Source organism: Eutrema salsugineum, unplaced genomic scaffold (genome assembly GCF_000478725.1).
Source record: "Eutrema salsugineum unplaced genomic scaffold, Eutsalg1_0 scaffold_24, whole genome shotgun sequence".
NCBI classification, from domain to species: Eukaryota; Viridiplantae; Streptophyta; class Magnoliopsida; order Brassicales; family Brassicaceae; genus Eutrema; species Eutrema salsugineum.
In genome coordinates, this window is record NW_006256797.1 from 516935 (window position 1) to 532488 (window position 15554).

The 15554-nt window shown below is 41.2% G+C and overlaps 1 non-coding gene across 1 annotated transcript; it reads right to left on the reverse strand.

Moving 5' to 3' along the window:
* Positions 1-9764: 9764 nt before the first annotated feature.
* Positions 9765-9869, reverse strand: LOC112086080. Its single transcript, XR_002899304.1, has one exon. It is a non-coding gene; the product is annotated as a small nucleolar RNA R71 (small nucleolar RNA).
* Positions 9870-15554: the final 5685 nt, after the last annotated feature.

Genomic DNA, 15554 nt, shown 5'->3' on the forward strand with positions numbered 1-15554 from the left:
TTTCTTGTTTGGGAGTGTTAAACAGGTGCTTATGGGACCTATTTGGATTGGAGAATGTGAACCAGATGAAGAAATGGAGTTGACATGATCAAAAATGGTGAAAAAGGGCATTATGGAGCTTGTCGGCAAAAAGGCTGTACTGCTGGTCGGAGATTCTCGGCTAAAATCCATACCGCGGGTAGGATTCTCGGCCAAAACACGTACTGGTCGCTTAAGCTTCTCGGCCAAAACTCTCGGGTGCAGATACATCTCAGAAATCCCATTACCAGAAGATCTTTTCGGCCGATTTATCATCCGGGGTCTTTAGAAAAGATCAATATAATTGAGTCTAGATTCCAGAACAGTTGGAATCAAGGCATTTGGAGCACTGAGCCGAAAGATATGGCCACCGGAAGAAGAACATGTCTCGCACTCATTCCGGAGAAACCCAATACGCCTCAAAAACGTCGTTACTGGGAAGCCTTCCCCTCCGATTTGGTTCATGGGGTCTTCCAAAATAAAATTTGACTAAGTCCACAATGCTGTGTGATATAGGCCGGCGAGTTGGACATGAAGTGGAACCATGTAGCCCATGTGTTCGCAATTTAGACCGACTTGGGTGTGCGACCTGAGCAGGGACGTGACCATCTTGCACATATACATTCTGAAGTGTGCGACCTGGGCTTGGGAATGGGAAAGGAGCTCAACTGAGCCGCACAAGAACATGCAAGATAAAGTGCTAGATGGATGTGTGGCTGAGAAAGGAGTTGACCATCTAGTCTTAAGCGCCTTTTGGTGCGAGATGGGTGTGCGGGTCAGCCATGGACGTGGCCATCTCACACACCAGCCACCAGACCCATCTGAGCCAGGTCAGTACCCAGTTTGTTCTGGGCTGACCGGGTCCATTACACTTAGTATAAATACCTTTTTGGGAGAAAACCCTAAGGATCTTACCTTTTACCTTTCATTCTCTCTTAGTTTTCTTTTCCCCTTTTGTTAAAAACGAGTTTGATCAAGAGATATCTAAGGGATTTAATCATCTTAAAGCTGTTTCGTATCATCTCATCTTCTTATCTTTGCTACTAATTATAATTAACATCACCTCTTGCAAAAGATTAGGTTTGTTAATCATGATTAATGAGTAGTCTTCTTTTAAGCTTCTAGGTGTGTAGATTAGGGTGCTTAGATGTTTGATTTATGATGTTTAGGCTCTAGATTTTCATTTCCTTTCCTTAGTTAGCTGCTCTTAATGCTAGATCTCTCATTATAAGCTTGATCTAGAACTTAGGCATTTCTCCACCCACAAGGTGTTTGATGAAATGCCTGAAAGAGCTAAGCTAAGGGTTTATGCCTTTTTCATCATGAGAGTGATAGTTAAATGCATAAATGACATATTAGAACTGTTTCTTAATGCTCATTGATTCATATTTCACAAATTGGAATTTGGTTTGAAAGTGGATTAGTGTAGAGATTAATGCCTTCATGAGAGGATTAATCTAGATTAGAGTTCCAAGTTAATTGGTTTTGAGATCAGGTGATTGCTTGCTATATCTTTCTGTGTAAGATTCAGTCTATCTTAGCTCTTATTTTGATGCACAAAGAGGCTGTTTGGTCATGTTAGACTTGGAACCTTATGCTTGTTAATTGCTTATTCACTAATGGGAATTAGTCTTGATTACATAATTTGCAAAGGGATTTCTGTCATGAGAATGAATTAATCTGCTTTGGAAGTCTAGACTAAAGAATTGCAAATGTTGCATTGTTTTCTTAGCATCATGAATTAAGCATTGAAAGCACCCTGATCAATGATCATATCTAGAGGTTTAACTTTATCTTTATTTTGAATTTGAGTCTTTGTTTGCTTATCTTGCTAGCTTGTTGTTAATTACTGCTTGTTCTTACTTGTTTTATTATATGCTTTTAGATAAACTTGGTTACCAACTCATCTGCTTATTAGACTTGGATTAAGAATGGATCCTCATAGTCTTAGTGCCTAGATAATCTCCATTTGGATTGACCCCTCAAGTTCTACAACTCAAGAGGTTAATTGACCTTAGTAGGCTAAAAACCTACTATCACCTTCCCAATTCCATTCAGTCTTTCTCTTGTGTGACTGAAAACTGCGTCGTTCCTCTTCTCTCTGGCGTTTTTGCACATATCTGCTGATTTAAACTAAAGAGAGAATGCATGAGGATTGAAAACAAGGGTTTTGGGTTTAGGGTATGGTACCTGGCCATCTAGGACGACAAAGAGTGGTAAAAATGAGGGTAAAAGATGTCCTAGATGTATATCTCGATGCCTGCCTAAACTCAATGATGAGAAAATTAGATATCAATATTAAGGTCAAATAAAATGAGCTAGTATATCTTGTCAGAAAGAATCTCCATGAATAGAAGTCCTCTGGAGGGAGTTCATAGTGCAAGTACTCTAGCTACTGCCTAGTCTAGTGCTAACCACAAATGAGTTATCATGCGTAGTGTAGAAGCGTGCAGGTATAAATTATCACAGTTTTGTGTCTAACATTCCTGAAAAATACTTAAGGTCAAATAAGTTACATATTAAAATTTAAAGAGTACTTGAAATTTTAAAAACAAAGCAAGAAAATGATTAGTACGAATAGACATCCTCCCCCAGACTTAAATCACACTGTCCCAGTGTGAACAAGTTGGTGAGAAGATGGTGAATAAAAGCGAAAATAAAATAAGATAAAAGAAAAGAAAATGATGATAGAAACGTGATGGCTGTCAAATGACAATGAAATGCTGATCAATCACTCTTCCTCTGATGTGTCTGCTTCGAAATGGTGCTGCTCCTGTAGGAAGGTGACGACGCGCTCAAAGCGTCGTCATTGCTCTCAACTCTCAGCTCCATATCAGAATGTGTGTGTGATGATGTCGATGATGAAGTATGGCCGGTGGAAACAGATGGCTGAAAGTGAGCACTGATATATTCATAAATTGCATCATTTAGTGTACATGTTTTAGTCCAAATCATGTCTTATCTCATGCATTTTAGGTCTTTAGGCATTGTTTTAGGACTTAGGAGATTTCATTAGGTCCAAGAGAGTTTTCCATGTTTTGGAGTGTTAAACAGGTGCTTTTGGAGCCAATTTGGAGTGGAGGATATGATTCAGATGAAGAAATGGAGTTGGAATGATCAAATATGGTGAAAAGGAACAATTTTGGGTTTCTCGGCAAAATGGTGTACTGAAGGTCGAAGGTTCTCGGCCAAAATCCTTCCCGCGGGTAGCTTTCTCGGCCAAAAACACGTACCGCGGTCAAGTCTCTCGGCCAAAATCTCCGGGTGCAGACACGTTTCCGAAATCGCCCGTCCAGGGAACCTTCAGGTCAGATTCAGCTATCGGAGTCTTCATAAAGGTTGGAGATAATTGAGTCAAGAGTTCATAACAGTTGGAATCAAGGCATTTGGACCACAGAACTGAAAGATATGGTAATCGGAAGACGAACAGGTCTCGCACTCATTCCGGAGCAATCCGATACCCCTGAATAATCGCCTGTCCGGGGAGCCTTCCGGTCCGATTCAGACGGCGGGTGCTTCATAGAAGTTGGAGAGCATTGCATCACGGTCTCTTAGCAAGTAGAATCGTGGAATTCGGACGCGTGAGCAGAGAGATAAGCTTGTCGGAAGGAACCCCAGTCTCGCAGGTATTCCGGACCGAGCAGATCAGTTCTAAAGGATGCGAAGGACGGTGCACTTCCAGGCCGATTTAGTTTCCGGGTCCTTCATGAGAACCATAGACATTTGAGCCTTCTTTCCAGAACGTCCAAGAGCATTCAATTCGGATCTATGAGCAGAAAGATACAGTCTCCGGAATGGACACATGTCTAGACGCCTCTCTCTGGTCGTGTACATGCACTGCAAAGATGTGCCCTCCAGGAAGCCTTACACTTCCCAAGCACCGAAGCTTTCTTCACCAAAGTTGGAGATAAATGAGTCCTCTGTCTTCTGCAACCGAAATCATTCAATTCGGACAAGTCTTATAGGAGTTACACTCTCCGGAATGCGAAGTGGTCTAAGCTGCTCTGGATGCTGCGAGTTGGAGAGGAAGGAGACCAAGCCGCAGCAACACTCGCAAATCACTCCGACTTGAGCCTGCGACCTAGGTGCAATAGAGACCAACCCGCACAGTTTGTACATTCCCCAGAAACCGCCTTAGCCCTGCGAGTTGGAGAGGAAGGAGACCAAGCCGCAGCAACACTCGCAAAACACTCCTACTTAGGCGTGCGGCTAAGACAAGGCGATTCAGGCTTCACAAGACAAGTCTTCATCTACTGCGACTTAGGTGTGCGACCTGGGACATACTGGACTGACCCGCAGGATTTCCACTTGACCCAACTGAGCCGGGTCAGTACCCAGTTTGTCCTGGGCTGACCCGGTCCATTAGCACTAGGTATATATAGTTTTTTGGGAGAAAAACCCAAGTATGTTATCTTCTACTTAGTTTTCTCTCTAGTTTTCTTTCCTTTTGAGTGTAAAAACGTTTTTTGATTAAGAGATATCTGAAGGGATTTGATCATTCCAAGTCTGTTTCTCATCATCTCATCATCTCATTTCTACTTCTAATCATGATTAACATCATCTCTTGCAAAAGATTAGATGTGTTCTTCATGATTAGTGAGTAATCATCTTTTAAACTTCTAGGTGTGTAGATTAGGGTGCTTAGATGTTTGATTGGTGATGTTTAGGGTTTAGATTCTCATTCCATTTCCTTAGTTAGTTGCTCCTAATGCCAGATTTCTTTGGGAAAGTGAAATCTGGGTTCATAGGCATTTCATGCACCAAAAGTGTTTGATGAAATGCCTGAATGAGCTAACTTAAGGGTTTATGCCTTTTTCATCATGGGAATGATTTGTTAAATGCATGAATGACTTATTAGAACTGTTTCTTAATGCTCATTGATTCATATTTCACAAATGATGATTTGGTTTGAAAGTGGATTAGTGTAGAGATTAATGCCTTCATGAGAGGATTAGTCTAGATTAGAGTTCTAAGTTGAAATGTTTGAGATCATGTGATTGCTTGTTATGTCTTTCTGTATAAGATTCAGTCTTCTTGGTTGAGAGATTGTTTGGTCACTTATTAGGCTTGATGCATTATGCTTGCTGATTGCTTGATTATATCTAATGGTTGTTAGACTTGATTAAGTGATTTGCAAAGGGATTATTGTCATGGGAATGAATTAATCTGATTAAGAAGCCTAGACTAAAGAGTAGCAAGTGTTGCATTATGTTCTTAGCATCATGATTCAATATCTAAAGCACCCTAATCAATGATCACATCTAGAGGTTTAGCTTTTATCATTTGCTTAATCACCATCATCTTGTTTTGTTTGCTTGCTTAGTTCATTAATCATAGCTTGTTTGTTTCTTGTTTTATGCTTTCTTGTTGCTGGTTTCACAAAACTCATCTTTGATTACTTGACTTAACAACCTATCACATAAACTAGTGCCTAACTACCACACATATGGATTGACACCCCTTATACTACTTTGACAAGGGGATTGATAACCCATCTAAGGCTTTAAAAACCTTAGTTATCAAGCACGTGCTGCAGCTGCGTCGCGCTTCGCCTTGGCCACTATGTATTGCCCGATAGTGAATGATAGACGAGGTACAGAGGGTAAAAACTCATCAGGTCTCGGAGTCCATCGGGACGTCTGATAACACCGGATTTTGACCATTTTTATGGATCACTTTAATGTCTTTTACAGGTGTTTTTAATCCATTTTCAAAGGTTTTCAAAGGATTTCTATGTTTTCGGATTTTAGAAGACTTTTCAGGTAATTTGGGATAAAGAGGCACAAATTGGAACAAAAAGACTCTTTTGGATAAATGCAGACCATCAGAACTCTCATGGAGAGACGAAGACCTTCTCACCGTCTTATCACTCTCAAAATTGGACAACTTATAGAAGAATCAACCAGCTTTCAAATGCACTTGGTTTGGAGACATTCCAACGGTTGGATCTCAAGATATTCCATTAGCCCCGGAGCCACTCGAAGACGGCCAGCAAGTCACGCGACCGCGGCCACCAGCCCATTCCCCGCGGTCACAAGCCTCCCGACCGCGGCCAGCCACCTATTTCCCGCGGTCACGTCATTCCTGACTGATGGTGTGGTGTTCTTGATGTGGGTGTCGAGGGTTGTCAAGTTTTATCCTAATTGAAATCGATAGCCGCAAGTGCACAGCTGATCAATTGTAGTACTTAGGGATCGAATCCACAGGGAAGGAGGATCTTTTGCTGCAAAAAGCCTTTGAAATAAGTTAAAGTAAGGAAGTCTAGAACAAAAACGGTTTTGTGGGGGTTTGGTGGTGTGTTTAAAATGTAAAAACGAAATATTAAAAGAGAGTGTGGAAGTTAAATGGCATAATAACTAAACTTAACGAAAATAACTAAAAATGATAAAAACGGATATTCTAATGCTTAAATGAAAATGAACTAAAAAGGAAAGACAATATTGAACTAAAGCTTAAAGAAAATCGGTGTAAATCAATGGAGAAAAAAGCGTTGGGGTTCAGGGAAGTGTTCTCAGGGGTACGAACGATTCAAAACATTGCTAGAGAGTAAATTGATAAGATCTTAGCTTAAACTTTTCGAACTGGAGTCACGGACGTATGAATACGCCACTGTCGTGATCATAGACAACCATCTCTCTCAACCCTGACCAGTAGGTTTCCACTCTGGCCCTGGAAGAGAAGAGATGCATTATATTTAAGACTCGTCCTAATTCACAAATCACCCATAGGTAGGTTTCCACTCCTATGTTTGTTTTGCTCTCCTAAACTAGATCTGATACCTGATGAACACTTTCGTGTCACCAAGCATCTGGATCAGATTGTAGTTCATGACGCTACCCTCATGCAGTAAAAACGAATTCAGAAGAAAAAGTTCCAAGATTCAGCTCAATAGCCAATGGAATCCTCACCGAACATATAATTCCCCATCGAAAATCCCTTAATCCCAACAATAAAACTACTCAGACATAATGAACGAAATTAAAGACATAATATTAAGAAGTAGAATAGAAACCGAAATGATAAAGAAAGAACAAGGGTTCAAGAGAACAAATCTCTCTCTCCCTAAAAGCTAAAGCAAAAACAATAAGAATATCAAGTAAATATTTCGGTGGTGATAGGTTACACGATTTCTAGGGCTCCTAAGACATGTATTTATAGTGCTCAAGACCTCTCTGGACGTCACTTAGGGTTTCTCCAAATGTGGGCTTCAGAAATGGGCTTTTTGGGCTCGGAGGTTGAAGGCCGCGGTCGGGACAAGTGTGACCGCGGTGGATGAGTGTTTTGCCGCGGTCAGGATACTCCTGACCGCGGTAAAATGCTTGTTGGCCGCGGGTGGAAGTGCTGGCCAGCTGGTTTACGGGACATTTTGCTCTTCGCGTATCTTTTGATTGAACCGTTGGATTGCCAAGCTGTAAAGTGCAATGGAAAGCTGATACTTCCATATTTAAGGTCTCCAAATTTGAGCTGGATCAGACGGTGAGAAGGCCTTCAATCAGGGGTGAACTTCTGACGGTTTGACTCTGAGCTGAAATCTGGTTTTCTATCCATTTTGTTAAGTTTTTCCCTAAGTTTCCTGAAAAGAGTCTTGGAACTACAAATACTAGAAAAACGTGATAAAAGTACTTAAAAGCAATTAAAAACATAAAAAAAGTATTTCAAAACGATCCATAAAAGTGGTCAAAATATGGTGTTATCACCGACCGCGGCCGGCTAACTCCGAACTAAAGCCTATATTTCTGAAGCCCAAAGTCATTCTCAGCCTCAATTCCGGAACCCTAGAGACCATGGAGTATTGAAGACTATAAATACTTGTCATTTAGGTCGGTTTTAGACACAACCCTTCATACTTTACAGAAACCCTTTTCCTTTAGCCGTTTTTATGCGATTTTTGTAGAAGATTGTTCAAGTCCGAGTTCTTCAATAGAGAAGCTTTCTTCATCTTTTTTCTTTACTGTTTTTGATTACTTTTATTAAAACCAATGATGATGTCGACCTCAGCCATGTCTGAGTAAATCCCAAGTTGGGCTTAGGATTCCCGAAAAGGGCTCTCATAATCGATTAAGACATCTAGGTTTATAGATATGGGATTTCAACTTTGTTCTCTGTTTATTCTTGTTCTTATTGCATGTATGCTTGATTGATCACCTAGTGTCTGATCTAGATAGTTAGTGTTGCGAAAGTTTTCATTAAGTATCAGCCCTAGAATGAAACAGGCGATTTTTCCATAGGAGTGGAAACCTACCTGCGGCAAGATCGTGAGTATTGACGAGTCTTGTGCAGCTCTTGCGTTCTCTCCCTTCCAGGGCCAGAGTGGAAACCTACTGGTCAGGGTTGCGAGAAACAGTTGGTTGTGATCACGACAGTGACGTAGTCATACCGCCGTACTATAGCTCTAGAACCCTATATATCGATATCCGTCAATCCCAATCTATCTACCCTAGTGTTAAAATCGATTATGATCCCTGTAGAGTTCCCAAAAGCTCAGCGTTTTTAGCCATAGTTTACAAACAAATCGATTTTTACTTGCTTATTTAGATCTGCATTTCAATTGCTTTAGTTCGATATTTTGCTTGCTTTACTTCCTTTTCATTCGATTATTCTACTTGATTCTTAGGATAGATTTATTTGCTTTCTTTAGTTTTAGTTTAATCCGTAAAAAACAACCAACCTCTAAAACCAATCTAGTCTAGACATAAAGTTAGAAACCGTAGAAGAATACCAGGCACACAAATCTCTGTGGTTTGATCCCTAAATACTACAACTGATTAGCTGTGCACTTGCGGCTTTCATTTGTTTTTGTTAAGGGTAAAACTTGTTCCCTCACGCAGTTGACACGCATCAAGTTTTTGGCGGCGTTGCCGGGGATTTGTTTCGCTGCCTTTTGCTATTTTTCTTGTTATAACTTCTGTTCTTGACACCTGATCTCTAGTTCTTTCTTAAAGTTTTGCTGAATTATCTTTCCCTTCTTTTGTTTTTCTCTGAATTGCATGAATACCAGGCGCAGACCTGTAAAAAACATTCCAATTCTAGACGAGATAGACAGACACGAAAGAGAACTTTGAAGACTTAGACGAACGCAAGGACTGGCCAATGACGACCAGCCTGGAGATCCTATTAACCGAGCTTTAAATATGGACCAAGACGGGTCCGAACATGGGGAAAATGAAGAGAATGATCACAGAGGAGGTGATCATGCTCAACAAGATGGAGAGGAGGATGAGGTTCCTCCGAGCAACCACCAGAACCGCGAGAGAGAATAACGTGAAGACCTTGATGCACCCATCAATGCAGCCGATGGTGACCACCAAGGAATGCCGCCGAATGGTCGCGCTAACCGCCCTGTGCAGCCAGCAAATCAACACCGAAGACAAGCCAGGAACCATCGCATAGCTGATTTTGATGCACCTACTCAAAATTTTCAGAACCGATCTGCAATCCAAATTCCATTTCCGAACCGGAATGAGTTTGAAGTCAAGCCTCAAATCATCTCATTGGTGAAACAAAACCAATTCCATGGAGTTCCTTCTGAACACAATGGACCATATCGAGCTCTTTGAAGAAATCTGCAGCATGATGAAAACAAACCAAGTTCCAGCAGACTATTTAAAGTGTAAGTTGTTCCCTTTTTCATTAGCAGACAAAGCTCACCGTTGGTTGAAATCTTTGCCTGCAGGATCGATTACTAATTGGGAAGAGTGTAAAACTGCTTTCCTCAATCACTTCTATACTAAGTCAAGGTCGAACTTGTTGAGAACAAAGATCTCAAGCTTTCAACAAGGACCGACTGAATCTTTCTATGAAGCCTGGGAACGTTTTAAGGAGTATGAACGTGATTGCCCTCACCATGGATTTCCTGGATCAAGCCTGCTGAGCACATTTTACCGAGGTTTGCAACCAAAATAAAAAGTTTCGCTTGATACAGCTACCAATGGAGATGTTGGACAAAAGACGATAGCACAAAGAAGAGCCCTCATCGAAAATTTGGCTCAAGCCAATAGCAATGATTTCCTGAATACGATCGCTCGACGAAGCATGCCGGAAAAGACAACGAGGAGATAACCGAGTTGAAGAACATGATGAGTCAGCTTCTGAAGAGCAACAATCGCCCAATCCATGCTTGTGAGACCAACAATGGCGCAGAAGATGAAGGACCTAGTGATATCGATCACATTAATCAAGCCTTTCAAGAAGAAGAGGTGAATTATGTAGGAGCACAAGCACCATACCCAAATCGCTTCAACAATGGCTTCAACAACAACTTCCGGAATGCAAATTACAACAATCTCTCTTACCGCAATCCAAATGTGGAGAATCCTCAAGATCAGTACTACCCACCACAGCAAAAATCCTTCCAAAACAAGTTCTAAGGTGGAAACTTCGGAGGGACAAGAGCTTATCAACCGCGAAAGCCATATAACTACCAAGGTACGTGTTTTAACAATCAATTTGTACAACAGCAACGAGTCACGACGAACCAGCAAGCTTCACAAATCGGTAGACTTGAACAGTCTATCCAACAGCTCGTTATGACAAACAAAAAAGCATCTAAAGACATGAACGTGAAGGTTGATTGCATGTACAATGACCTGAACAGGAAGTTTGAAGCTTTATCTTCGCACGTCAAAAAGCTAGACGTACAAGTTGCCCAAACAGCCGACTCTATGAAGAGGCAAAGTGGAGTTCTTCCAGGAAGAGTTGAAGATAATCCTAAGAGGTTTTGCAACGCCATAACCACATTGCCTGTAGAAGAGGCCAGAACCGATGGAAAGAAAGAAGAAACCCCAATCTTTGTACCACTTTACAAGGATGTCGATGCCAAGCAGCCGCCATTTAAGGTACCCCAACGATCACCGTTTCAAAGGCTTACAAAAGCCGACGATCCGGGAGGTTTTGTTTTCCAATGTTTCATTTCAGGAATCAGTTTCACAGACTGCCTGTGCGAATCCGGAGCCAATGTCAACATCATGTCAAAGACATTTGCCGAAAAATTGGGCATAAAAACCTTATGGACATTGACGGTTAAGGTTATCTTTGGAGATTCATCTCAAAAAGATACTGAAGGGGCGATTCATGATCTACAAGTTTTAGTGGGAGACAAGATTGTTCTAGCTGATTTCCAAGTCCTGGAGATGGATAAAGACAAGGAGAGGCCACTCATTTTCGGGAGACCATTCCTAGCTACCGTAGGAGCAGTAATCGATCACGCAAACCAGCATGCTGTTTTCCTCAATGTAGATCGCAGAAGGTTTTATCCGACTATCCTAGATGATTTTCCAAGCGAAGGAAACCGGCCAAAATAGAAAGAAAAGGAGAAGCCGAAAGCTTTTGCAAAGATCAAGATCATCATTCCACCGGATGCAATAGAAACTAGTGAGGACCACATCCAGGAGCTGATCGAAAACACAAAAAGGGTTTTAAACAATGTTAAAGTCCGAAAGAAGTGTAAAGGAAAGAAGACGGCTCCTCAAGGAGAAGAAGTAAAACCTCCAGCGATCGGAAGTGATAAGGGCACATCAAGTGGAGTGCCATTCAAATCAGCCTGATTCTTCATGCCTACGTCGAGCTAAACGACTTAAAACAAAAGCGCTTAATGGGAGGCAACCCATTTAGGTACTCTTTCTTTTAGTTTTCTTTTCTTTTTACAATTTATGCTTTCTTTTTCTTTTAAGTTTCAGATATTTTATAAAACAAAAACACAAAAAAATCAGAAAATTAAAAAAACCAAGAAGAAAGGGTAGGTTTTTGGCTGCTCGGCCTGGCAAAGACCAGAAAGTTGGACGAAGGCCGCAGGAGAAAGGGCCGCGGTCGCGACCAACCGACCCACGGCCAAGGGAGCATCGACCGCGGCACCGTGAATGTGACCGCGGCCGAGCCCATGATCGATCGCCGCGGTCGCGCGTCTCCTGACCGCGGCCGTTGGTCGTTGAGATGGGAATGCGGATTTCCACCGCTTTTCTAAAGTTCCCGGAGTTTCCCGGTGATTTCTGGAGTATTTCCGGTAAAGCCCGTTAAGATTTTCCGTAAGTTTTAAACCTCCGTTGCGTGCAAGACAAGAAAGGTAAGTTCCCGTAAACTTAAGAATTCCCGTAAATTTCCCATTTTTGCTACAAAAACGCTTTTTAAAGAAAGGAAATGCATTTTTTTTTTGGATCAAAACTTTTTTTTCTCTTCTCTTCCAAAAGACTTGGAGATTTAGGAGATAGAACACCTTTTTCAATTCTTAAGCTTTTTAAGAGATTCTTGGCCCAAACCTCACTCTTTTTCAAAGCTGATTTCAATTCTGTCATCAAATCTCTCTTTCCAGCAAGGTATGAAGCTCAAACTCGCCATTTTTAATTGATTTTAGAACTTAGGGTTTTCTTAAAAAGCCCAAATCTTGGTTTATTGATGGTGGAAATAACTTAAGAACAATAGATTTTCCTTTTAGGTTATCTAAAAATTGATTTTAACACCTAGCTTAAGAGGAATTGAGATTTTTGGAATTTGGATTTCACATGCTTTTTAAAAATCGAATTTGGAACAGCAAAATTGATGAATTTTATTAAGTCTTGTGTGATTAGTGATTAGTATTAGGTAACCTATAGATTTGATATGGAAATTGCTCATTAAAACCGATTTTTAGAAGATTTCTATGTTGAGAACATCAAAAATCCGAATCTAGTCATGAACTACTCGATTTCTTTGATTCGATGTCAATTCTGCTTGCTCATGGTTTTAATTAATCTCTTTATACTAGTACTAGTATAACTGATCGTTAATGTGTTAAAATCAGCATCCATATTCACTCTTTTTCCAAGAATCATCTCGTCTTGCAGAAAAATGGAACAAACCAGATCCCGAAGAAGCCGTCGCACTGGTGACAGCTCTGAGGACATTCCCGATGATGCTACTCTTGGAGAGTACATGCTGAACCAAGCAAGACCGAGAAGAAGAAACTATGTGATGAGATTGCTCCAGCACTCAAGAAGACGAGCAACTCCCGAGCAACTATTACACTCCACCACACGAAGAGGAGGAACCCCAGAGGATCAGATGGCATCTTGTCATTCTCTATCCGCGGACAGCCTTACTCGCTCACCATTTCTGCACTCTGTGAGGCTCTTAAGCTTCCATACACCGATGGCATTTACCTTGAAGATGAACCCGATTTTAACTTGAAGAGAGAGATGGGTCATGGAGTCTATGATAGCGGGAGATCCAAGTCAGCCCTTCTTACTCATCCTGCAGTGAGAGTTGTGCACAAACTCTTAGCACACACGATTTTCTCTAGAGCCAACATGGGATATGTTTTGAAGACCGAGCTCATTACACTTCAGATGCCATTTATGGACGACCCACGACTTGCCTGCTTTGCCTGGATCATAGCACAGAACATGGTAAAGGTGAAGCATGATTTACATGGTTGCGAGGACGCTACTCCAGCTTACGGGAGCGCTATTACAGCAATACTACAGGCTGTAGGATTTGATTTCTCATCTGATGATCCACTTTCCGATGTCTGGTATGATCTACTTTATCTCTCTCGCGATCACACTATCTCTCGTGCTGCTTTCGATCCAGACAGGTTTGGTTACGAGTATTGCACTAGCATTGAGGAGCACCGAGTCTGCTTGCCTTCGGCATCAGTCCCGAGATTGTGTAACGGAGGACGTCCGCGATGGACTGCAGAAACCGATGAGTTTCTGCCATCTGTACCTCGTCTACCATTCACCATTGGCCAATACATAGTGGCCAAGGCAAAGTGTGATGCAGCTGCGGCCCGTGCTCATTTTCAGCCATCTTTTTCGACCGGCCACACCTCATCATCGACATCATCGCACACACATTCTGATCTGGAGAGCAGAGTTGAGAGACAGGGACGACGCTTTGAGCGCGTTGTCACTTTCCTACAGGAGCAGCACCAGTTCGCAGCAGACACATCGGATGATGAGTGATTGATCAGCACTTCACTGCCATCATGGTTCTATCATCATTTTCATTTCTTTTATCTTATTTTATTTCGCTTTTATTCACCATTTTCTCACCAACTTTTTCACACTGGGGACAGTGTGATTTAAGTCTGGGGAGGATGTCTATCCGTACTAATCATTTTCTTGCTTTTGCTTTCAAATTTCAAGCACTTTTTAAATTTTAATATATAACCTATTCGCCATTAAGTATTTTTCAGGAATGTTTGACACAAAACTATGATGATTTAGACCTGCACGCTTCTACACTATGCATGATAGCTCATTTGGGGAAAACGGTCTATTTCCCCCCCATAACTTTCATATAATACTAGATCACCCTGAACTTTGAGCCTCAGTTTGTGTCTCCCTAAAACAATCATTTGTGGTTAGCACTAGACTAGGCGGTAGCCAGAATACTTGCACTACGAACTCCCACCAGAGGAATTCTATTCATGGAGATTCTTTCTGACAGGATATACTAGCTCATTTTATTTGACCTTAATATTGACATCTAATTTTCTCATCATTGATTTTAGGCAGGCATCGACATACACATCTAGGACGTCTTTTACCCTCACTTTTACCACTCTTTGTCGTCCTAGATGACCAGTTTATCTTTATCTGGTACCATACCCTAAACCCAAAACCCTTGTTTTCAATCCTCATGCATTCTCTCTTTAGTTTATATCAGCAGATATGTGCAAAAACGTCGGAGAGAAAAGGAGCGACGCAGTTTTCAGTCACTCACAAAGGAGACTGAATGGAATTGGGAAGGAAGAGTATCAGAAACCTCATGAAGCTTTACAAGACAGATTTTAACTGGTAATTTCGTGCTCTCTATGACTCTATATCTAAAGGTGTTCCCTCTCTTAAAAAATAAAAAAAAACGAGCATATGAAAAGAGAGAGGAAAACAAAAAGCCTAATGAGTCCTAGATTGTCGAAATTTGTGGAGCAAGAAGCAACTACTAAGCGTTTATAGAGCTATGTTTTTGAAAGATTTACAAAAATCTAAGTCTGGGGGACTTAGGAGAGAACCTGAGGAATAAGACCGGGAATCTATGGCAAGAATAAATTGAATGAAAACTGTGGATACCAACAGCTTCACTCTCTCTTGCAGTTTTGTATAATATCCTGCATCCTCCAGATCTTCAGGTAACCCGTAAACACTTTAAGCCTTACCCCTAGAATAACCCTTTTTGACACCTGGCCTAGTTTGCCCTGCCTAGACTTTCTTTGATGAGAACCACCGAGATTTTTAATGAATGTTAAGAGCTAGTTGACTGGAAGTTAGATCTTAGTGCATAGATTTCAGGACTAGTTATGCCTGTATTGCTAGTGAGAATTTTCTAGGCTATTCCCAATTGATGCATACTGATTGATATTGGTCTAGAAGTCTGGTCTCTGAGATTTTGTTTAGTTCCTGCATTTTCAAACCTCTCGCCGAGATTTAGCCTTTGTTTTGTTTGAGGACAAAGTAAGTCTGGGGGAGTTGATAACACCGGATTTTGACCATTTTTATGGATCACTTTAATGTCTTTTACAGGTGTTTTTACTCCATTTTTAAAGGTTTTCAAAGGATTTCTAT